The sequence below is a fragment of the Corapipo altera genome, unplaced genomic scaffold (genome assembly GCF_003945725.1).
Source record: "Corapipo altera isolate COAL_440 unplaced genomic scaffold, ASM394572v1 0, whole genome shotgun sequence".
NCBI classification, from domain to species: domain Eukaryota; kingdom Metazoa; phylum Chordata; class Aves; order Passeriformes; family Pipridae; genus Corapipo; species Corapipo altera.
This window is the reverse complement of record NW_020884872.1, coordinates 51,740,223-51,748,517: the sequence shown is the minus strand read 5'-3', so window position 1 is coordinate 51,748,517 and position 8,295 is coordinate 51,740,223. Positions and strand designations below refer to the sequence as shown.

At 45.1% G+C, this 8,295-nt stretch overlaps 1 pseudogene; it reads left to right on the top strand.

Moving 5' to 3' along the window:
- The first annotated feature begins 3,374 nt into the window (after nucleotides 1-3,374).
- LOC113949835 lies at nucleotides 3,375-8,016 on the top strand (annotated as a pseudogene).
- The last annotated feature ends 279 nt before the right edge of the window (nucleotides 8,017-8,295 follow it).

Below are 8,295 nucleotides of genomic sequence, written 5' to 3'. Positions count from 1 at the left end.
GTCTCATACTCTGGGTATGATTTGAGACCTAGCTCTCCTTATGCTTTTCACCAGATACCACTTGCCTGCAGTGCCCTGTCTGCATGTCCTTGATTCTGTGGCAGACTGAGAATACCTGCAGCTGCCTCAAGGAACACTGAAGACCTCTTCATCTTCCAAGAAGAGGACAATTTTTCTGTACTTCTACTGGCCAGTCACAGCCCTTAGTTCTCTGCTATTCTTCCCAAACTCTCTCCCTGATCTCTTCACTCAGGAACAAGAAGAGAGGAAAGACTCTGCATTTTCCATGTTCCCTCTCTGGAGAGACAGAACATATTTTTTAAATCATTACAGCCCTACCCATGAGTTTCTCATTTGACTTATCTGAAGTTACACTGTTTGGATATTGCTTCTCAGTCCAAGCAGCTGTTCCAGACCTAGAGTCAAACAGCTTTTCTTGAGGTGAACAAACCATTATAAGCTCTCCTGTGCCTTTCTTTCTTTCATCAGCCTTTTCCTGCACAAGGGCCTATCCAGGGGAAAGGCTAAGGTGGCCAACCTAGAACCATTTTGCTCTACCCCTCACACGGGAAAAAGAGTCTCAGCACACAATGGCAACTTTAGGAGGGATAAAGTACTAAAACTGTGACAGGTGGAGAAGATTTCCTGAGTCCTCTAACCTAATTTTTAAAAAGCAAGATTTTCAGAATAATCTTTTTCATTAATTTCCTGGTATATGTTATTAAAGAAATGAAGATAATCAGTGCAAGAATTGGCTATCTAGGAATTTCTATATATATTTCAACACAACTTAAGAAATAAGATGATAAAGCTCCTCTTTCAGAAGCTCTTTCAAGAAATAAATAATGCAGTTGTTTTGGAACTGAATCTTCCTCACAGAAAGTTTTGGAGCCATCCTTCAAATTGTTTGACTACCTGAGTAGCTTAATAACAAATCATACTATAGCCTTTTCAATCACTGGACTTCCTGAGAACTGGAAAATCATTAGCATGATTTTCTTTTTGTTGTTGTTTTTGTAGTATTTTTTTTTTTAAGGATTTAGGGAATATCTTGACAGTTACAGTTTGTTACAATGACTGAAAATCAAATAGACAAAAACTAGTGCAACATTTGGGGAATCATAATATATATGGCAGGGGAAAAACCAACAAGCTTTCTATAACTTAGAACTGTGCCTCTCTAATGTGTTAGAAGGTTCTGAAAATATTAATAAGGCAGTAGATGAACATGACCCAATGGACATAATTTACTTGGATTTCAAAAAGCTTTAGAAAAGGTCCCTCATAAAAGAATATTAAAGATAATAAATAACAATGAAGTAAGGGGCAAAGGCTTGTCATGGATTAAAAAGTGATTAAATGATAGGAAATAAATAGTTATAACCCCAAGGAAGAGATATATTAATAATGGAGTGTCTCAGGGGTCAGTACTATGATCAAGTTGTTTAATATATTTTTTAAATAATTTGAAGTGGATTGCAAGGTGGCAGAGTTTGCTGATGACTCTGGACTATTGAACAAGTAACCACTTGCATAACCTCCTACTCACTATGACAGTTTAAAAATCTACCTGTACTGCTCTGAAAATCACTGACAACAGAAATCCCAGCGAATAACAGTAAGGAAAATATTTCTCTGTATGTCAACAGTACAGCTCTATCTTAAGATGGACACAGTGAATGGTTACATTCTGGAAAAGCTAAGGTAGGAACTGAGACAGAGGAAAGTGTACACTTGGTCTTCACTGTAAAATGTTTGTAAGACATGCCTTTGGTACATCAGCCTCAGTAAAATCAAAAGTTTTCCTGCGTAGCTGAAGAAAACTGAAATCATACCTATAGCACTCAACGCCGACATGTTAATCCTTCCAATAGAAATCCTGTATTATTCCTTTCTCAAATTATGGATAGCTTTGAATTGTTAATAGCCATCATGGGTAATCTCATCCAATAGCTTTTTCACGCAAAATACAAATCAAACACAAGCACTTTTACCAGAACTAAACATTCTGGTTCAGATTTTAATGCTTTTTCTACTCATTCCCATTGTCATGGTTTGAGATAGCCCCAAAATCCAATTCCCTAGCTCCATCCCCCCTCCCACATCTCAACCTAATGTGAGATGGGTTTTTTTCCAGACAAAACACAACCAGACTCAGAATGGGGGAAAGGGAATATATTACAATGACTGTACAAATAAATACTATAACACATTATACACACAATCACAACTATCTCTACCATGACATATAGTATTTACAATGGATCAGATCTCCTCTCCCCTCCAAATAAAAGTCCAGGAGGGAAAGAAGGACAGATCCTTTCCAGTCTCTCAGGGCAGCAGCATCTTCTAAGGCAGCAGGTTCTCCTCATCTCATGCATGCAGCAGTAACTGGATTGTTGTAGCTGGATCTCTGTTCAATACACACAAGGGGGTCTCCAACCCCCTTGGCCCGTCGTCTCCAAAACGAGGGTCTTTCTCTTCCGTGGACTGCGTAGCAGGGACAAGCTCGCGTCACCACGTCATACCACGAAGCTCAGGGGTCTTCGTGGCAGTCCCTTTCCTCAGGGGATTCAAATTCCCCTTTGCAGAGCTCTGTGCTCTGTCTCAAGGCTGCTAGCTTAGCAGCAGCAGCGAGGGGGGCCAAGGTCAACCCCCCCGCATTCCTTCTCCGTCCCGGTCCAGCTTCAGGACGCCTTTGAGCTCCTCAGCTCCTCTCTGCAAGTGCTGTAGCACTCCAAGGCTCTTTTCAAGCAAGAGTCTATCATCTTCCTCCTTCCAGGAGGTCTCAAGGAGTTTGGGGTTTTGGTACAGTTCCTACCCCCAGAACTTTGAAGTTCTGCTGCGGGCTCTCTCTTCTGCTGCTTCCTCCGGTTCAGTTCTTATCTGTCCTGGCTCTTATCCAGAGTCTCTGGACACTGCCGCCGCTTCTGCTCTGTCTCTGTAGCCCCCAGCTGGAGCTGGGGGGGGCCAGAGGCCCCAAGGGGCTCCGGGCCCCTTTCCTCGTGGTCTCACAACATGGCAACTTCTTCTACCAACCAAACTACAACCCCTTCTCTTCCGGTGCTTGTGATATGTTTACATTTCTGCAGGAGCGCTAATTGGGCAGAACTTCAAAACTTCCAGGGGTCTCCACCCCTGGGGGTTACCACTTTTTCAGCCTCTGGGGGAAAACAAGGTTCAAACCACTACACCATCCATAAGGATTAAGCATCTGTAGGAGACTGGAGGAATGGTTGACTGGCTCAAAACAGCCAGGTGGGAAGCGGTGAGGAAAGAGGGTGAGCTCTATGTAGGCAGGAAGCCCACTGCTCCCTGGTTCCCTCGGAGCCTTAGTGAGCCTCTAGTCCACAACAAAATGGCAGACCGGCCACATGGCCTGCCCCAAAATGACACTGCCTGACCATGCGGGCCCTGCAGGGAACATTAAAGCTCAGGTGTGTGCCTGGGGGAGAGCCCCAGCTGATCTGAGTAGACAGAAGGGTGGCGACACATGTCAAAGGGCACACTCTGGATTTAGAAGCAGCTGAGACCACGCTGGATCCTAGGATGGTGACTATATACCTTTCTCCTTTTTCTCTCTCTTTCCCTCTCTTTGTTCTCCTAACTTCTTCTCAAAATATATTGCAAGCCAGACCAAAAAATTCTAGTCAGTACCTTGTTAAGTGCCTTGCTGAGTCTGGAAAAGTTAAAGTTTGCTAAGTTAAAGTTTGTCAAGTGCCTTAATTTCTCTGGATGTTGTTTTAAAATTTGCCAAGTCCCATATTCTACCTTAACGTTCTAAATTCTCCAAGTAAAAGTTTGTTATTGAACCTCCCACACACTGCCCAGAGTGGATCAAGTTGCCTTCCCCTAAACCTGCCGAATGGGACAGGGTATTACAGCATCCCTAATGTTATCCTCCAGATTTTCATATCCCCATAGAACTGTGCTGTTTGACATATCTAAGACCTAACTGTAAAAGATGACTGTGAGGTCTTCGAAAAAGGCAGTCCTGCTTTCAGCCTCAGGAAGAAATTCCCCTCTTTATTACACCTGTAGCTTTCTACTGAAAAAAAAAAAAAAGAAAAAGAAAAAAGAGAGAATAACAGAGGAGTTCTCAATGCTGAGGAATAAAATAATTACTTTCCCATAAAAGCACTTTTTTCTAACTATAATCTCTCTTCCCCAAATATGAAGAAACAGACTTTATCAATCTAACCATATCTTGTGTGTCTCATGTCCCAGAACAGATTTGTCTCTTAGGGAACACCATCTCTAAAAAAGACAGGTCAGGCTTTAACATTAATAAATGTGAAATTACAGACACATTTTATTCAAAATACAACAAAAATTTTGTGACACAGAAAAGGAGAAGTTATATTCTACAGTTTCTTCCTAAAATGTGAAGAAGTAACCCAGAGAAAAACCTCTGATCAAACTCAGTCCCAGCCCTTCATACAAATTACATCCCTTCAGAACCCAGTTTACTTTACTCACAGACACAGATATGAAGCTTTATCCACAACTTTACATCCTGTTACCCCCCAGGTGCCCTTAGAGAACAGATATGAGACCCTGGACTCTGACAATCAGGCAGAGGACAGACAAGAAGAAGATCTGTCTGGAAGGTCTCCTGTTCGCACCCCACCTACCAGATGGGTTACAACTACAGCTACAAAGAAAAAAAGAAGGGTAGTTGTAGTTGGTGACTCCCTTCTGAGGGGAACTGAAGGCCCAGTATGTCGACTGGACCCATCCCGCAGGGAGGTCTGCTGCCTTCCTGGGGCCCAGGTGAGGGATATTAGTAGGAGACTTCCTCAGCTAATTCGGCCCTCAGATTATTATCCACTGTTGGTAGTCCAGGCTGGCAGTGATGACATTAATGGAAGAAGTACCAAGGCAATTAAAAAGGACTTCAAGGTGCTGGGTCAATTAGCTGATGAGACAGGAGCACAGGTGGTGTTCGCCTCAGTTCCTGCAGTAGCAGGGATGAATGAGGAGAGGAGTAGGAAAACCCATCTTATCAATAGGTGGCTAAGGGATTGGTACCACCAGCGGAACTTTGGGTTTTTTGACTATGGGGCAAATTCCATCATACCTAGTCTCTTCAAACCAGATGGGCTTCATCTATTTTGCAAGGGCAAAAGGACTCTAGCCCATAAGTTGGCAGGGCTGATAAGGAGAGCTTTAAACTAGGTTTGAAGGGGGAAGGGGTTGAAACTGAGCTCTCCAGAAAAGAACCCAAGGGTGGACAGCTCAAGTTAAGAGTCAAATCAGCAGCCCAGCTGAAGTGCATGTACACTAACGCAAGCAGCATGGGTAACAAACAAGAGGAGCTGGAAGCCATCGTGCAGTGGGAAAGCTGTGATGTAGTTGCTATCACGGAAACGTGGTGGGATGACTCGCACGACTGGAGTGCTGCCATGGGTGGCTACAAGCTCTTCAGAAGGGACAGGCAGGGTAGGAGAGGTGGAGGGGTAGCTCTATATATTAGAGAGTCTCTTGACTCTGTAGAAGTTGAAGTCAGTAACAATGAGGTTGAGTGCCTGTGGATCAGAATCAGGGGGAAGGCCAACAAGGCTGATATCCTGGTGGGAGTCTGTTACAGACCACCCAATCAGGATGATGAGGGTGATGAATTATTCTACAAGCAGCAGGCAGTTTCTCAAAATCGCCAGCCCTTGTTCTCATGGGTGACTTTAACCTGCCAGATGTCTGCTGGGAACTCCACACAGCAGAGAAGAGGCAGTCTAGGAGATTCCTAGAGTGTATAGAGGATAATTTCCTGCTCCAGCTGGTAAATGAGCCTACCAGGGGTGGAGCCCTGCTAGACCTCCTGTTCACAAACAGAGAGGGGCTGGTGAGAGATTTGGTGGTCGATAGATGTCTGGGACACAGTAATCATAAATTAATACAGTTTTCAATACTCAGGAATGCAAGGAGGGCCATCAATAAAACCTCTACATTGGAATTCTGGAGGGCAGATTTCGGCCTATTCAGAAGACTGGTTTAGAGTGTACCCTGGGAAACAACCCTTGAAAACAAAGGGGTCCAGGAGGGATGGACGTACTTCAAGAAGCAAGTTTTGAAAGCACAGGAGCAGGTTGTCCCAGTGTGCCCAAAGGTGAGAGAGCAGGGAAGATGACCGGTCTGGCTGAACAGGGAGATTTTGAAAGAAATTAGAGTACAGAAGAGAGCCTACTGATTATGGAAAAAAGGTCTGACTACTCAGGAAGAGTTTAGGACTATAGTTAGGTCATGTAGAAGGAAAATTAGAGCGATGAAGGCACAACTTGAACTGAATCTCATCACCTCTGTGAAGGATAACAAAAAGTCCTTCTACAGATACATCAATAGCAAAAGGAGGGGCAAGGAAAACCTCAATTCTTTACTGGACATGAGTGAGAATATAGTTAACAAAGATGAGGAAAAGGTTGAGGTATTTAACACCTTCTTGGTCTCAGTTTTCAACAGTAAGACAGGTTGTCGTGAGGACAGCTGGCTTCTGGAGCTTGCAGAAAGAGATAAGAATCTAAACAGCCCCCCTGTAATCCAGAAGGAAACAGTTAGTGACCTACTGAGCTACTTGGATCCCCACAAGTCTATGGGACCAGATGAGATCCATCCTAGGGTGATGAGGGAGCTGGCGGAAGAGCTCGCCAAGCCTCTCTCCATCATCTACCAACAGTCCTGGCTCACTGGGGAGGTCCCAGATAATTGGAAGTTGGCAAATGTCACGCCAATCCACAAAAAGGGCCAGAAGGAGGACCCGGGAAACTAAAGGCCCATCAGCCTGACCTCAGTGCCTGGAAAGGTTATGGAGCAGATCATCCTCAGTGCAATCACACAACACCTACAGGATGGACAAGGGATCAGACCCAGCCAGCACAGGTTTAGGAGGGGCAGGTCCTGTCTGACCAACCTGATCTCCTTTTATGATCAGGTGACCTGCCTGGTGGATGAGAGGAAGGCTGTGGATGTGTCTACCTGGACTTCAGCAAAGCCTTTGACACCGTCTCCCACAGCATTCTCCTGAAAAAGCTGGCAGCTCAGAGCTTGGACAGGGGCACTCTGTGCTGGGTTAGGAACTGACTGGAGGGCTGGGCCCAGAGAGTGGTGGTGAATGGTACTGCATCCAGTGGTGTCCCCCAGGGATCAGTACTGGACCCAGTTCTGTTTAATATCTTTATTGATGATTTAGATGAGGGGATTGAGTCCACCATCAGCAAATTTGCAGATGACATTAAGCTGGGGGGGAGTGTTGATCAGCTGGAAGGCGGGAGGGCTCTGCAGAGGGACCTGGGTAGGTTGGAGAGTAGGTCTGATTCCAACGGGATGAGGTTCAACAAGGCCAAGTACCGGGTCCTCCACTTTGGCCACAACAACCCCCTGCAGCGCTACAGGCTGGGGACAGAGTGGCTGGAGAGCAGCCAGGCAGAAAGGGACCTGGGAGTTTGGATTGACAGGAAGCTGAACATGAGCCAGCAGTGTGTCCAAGTGGCCAAGAAGGCCAATGGCATCCTGGCCTGGATCAAGAACAGTGTGGCCAACAGGTCCAAGGAAGTGATTCTTCCCTTGTACTCAGTGCTGGTGAGGCCACACCTTGAGTACTGTGTCCAGTTCTGGTCCCCTCATTTCAGGAAGGATATTGAGGTGCTGGAGTAGGTCCAGAGGAAAGCAACAAGGCTGGTGAAGGGACTCAAGCACAAGTTCTATGAGGAGAGGCTGAGGGAGCTGAGGCTGTTCAGCCTGGAGAAGAGAAGGCTCAGGGGAGACCTCATCATTCTCTACAACTCCTTGAAAGGAGGTTGTAGACAGGTGGGGGTTGGTCTCTTTTCCCAGGCAACTATCAGCAAGACAAGAGGGTATGGTCTTAAGCTGTGCCAGGGGAGATTTAGGTTGGATATTAGAAAGAATTTCTTTACAGAGAGGGTAATCAGACATTGGAATGGGCTGCCCAGGGAATTGGTGGATTCTCCGTCCCTGGAGGTTTTTAAGATGAGACTGGATGTGGCACTTAGTGCCATGGTCTAGTAACCACGGTGGTAGTGGATCAAGGGTTGGGTTTGATGATCTTGGAGGTCCCTTCCAACCCAACTAATTCTATGATACCCTGGGGAAAAAAAAAGGCCTGATATTAGGTGGTAGAAGGAACAAGAGGAGATAATGTATGCAGACCAAAGAAATTGATGCTCTTGAGGTACAGTGTTAATCTACAGACTTTTTAGAGACCAGTGCAAGCATTTGAACTATCACAATTTTTATCTTATGCAATACAAAATAATGTTAAATAAGCATCATCATTTAGGACAC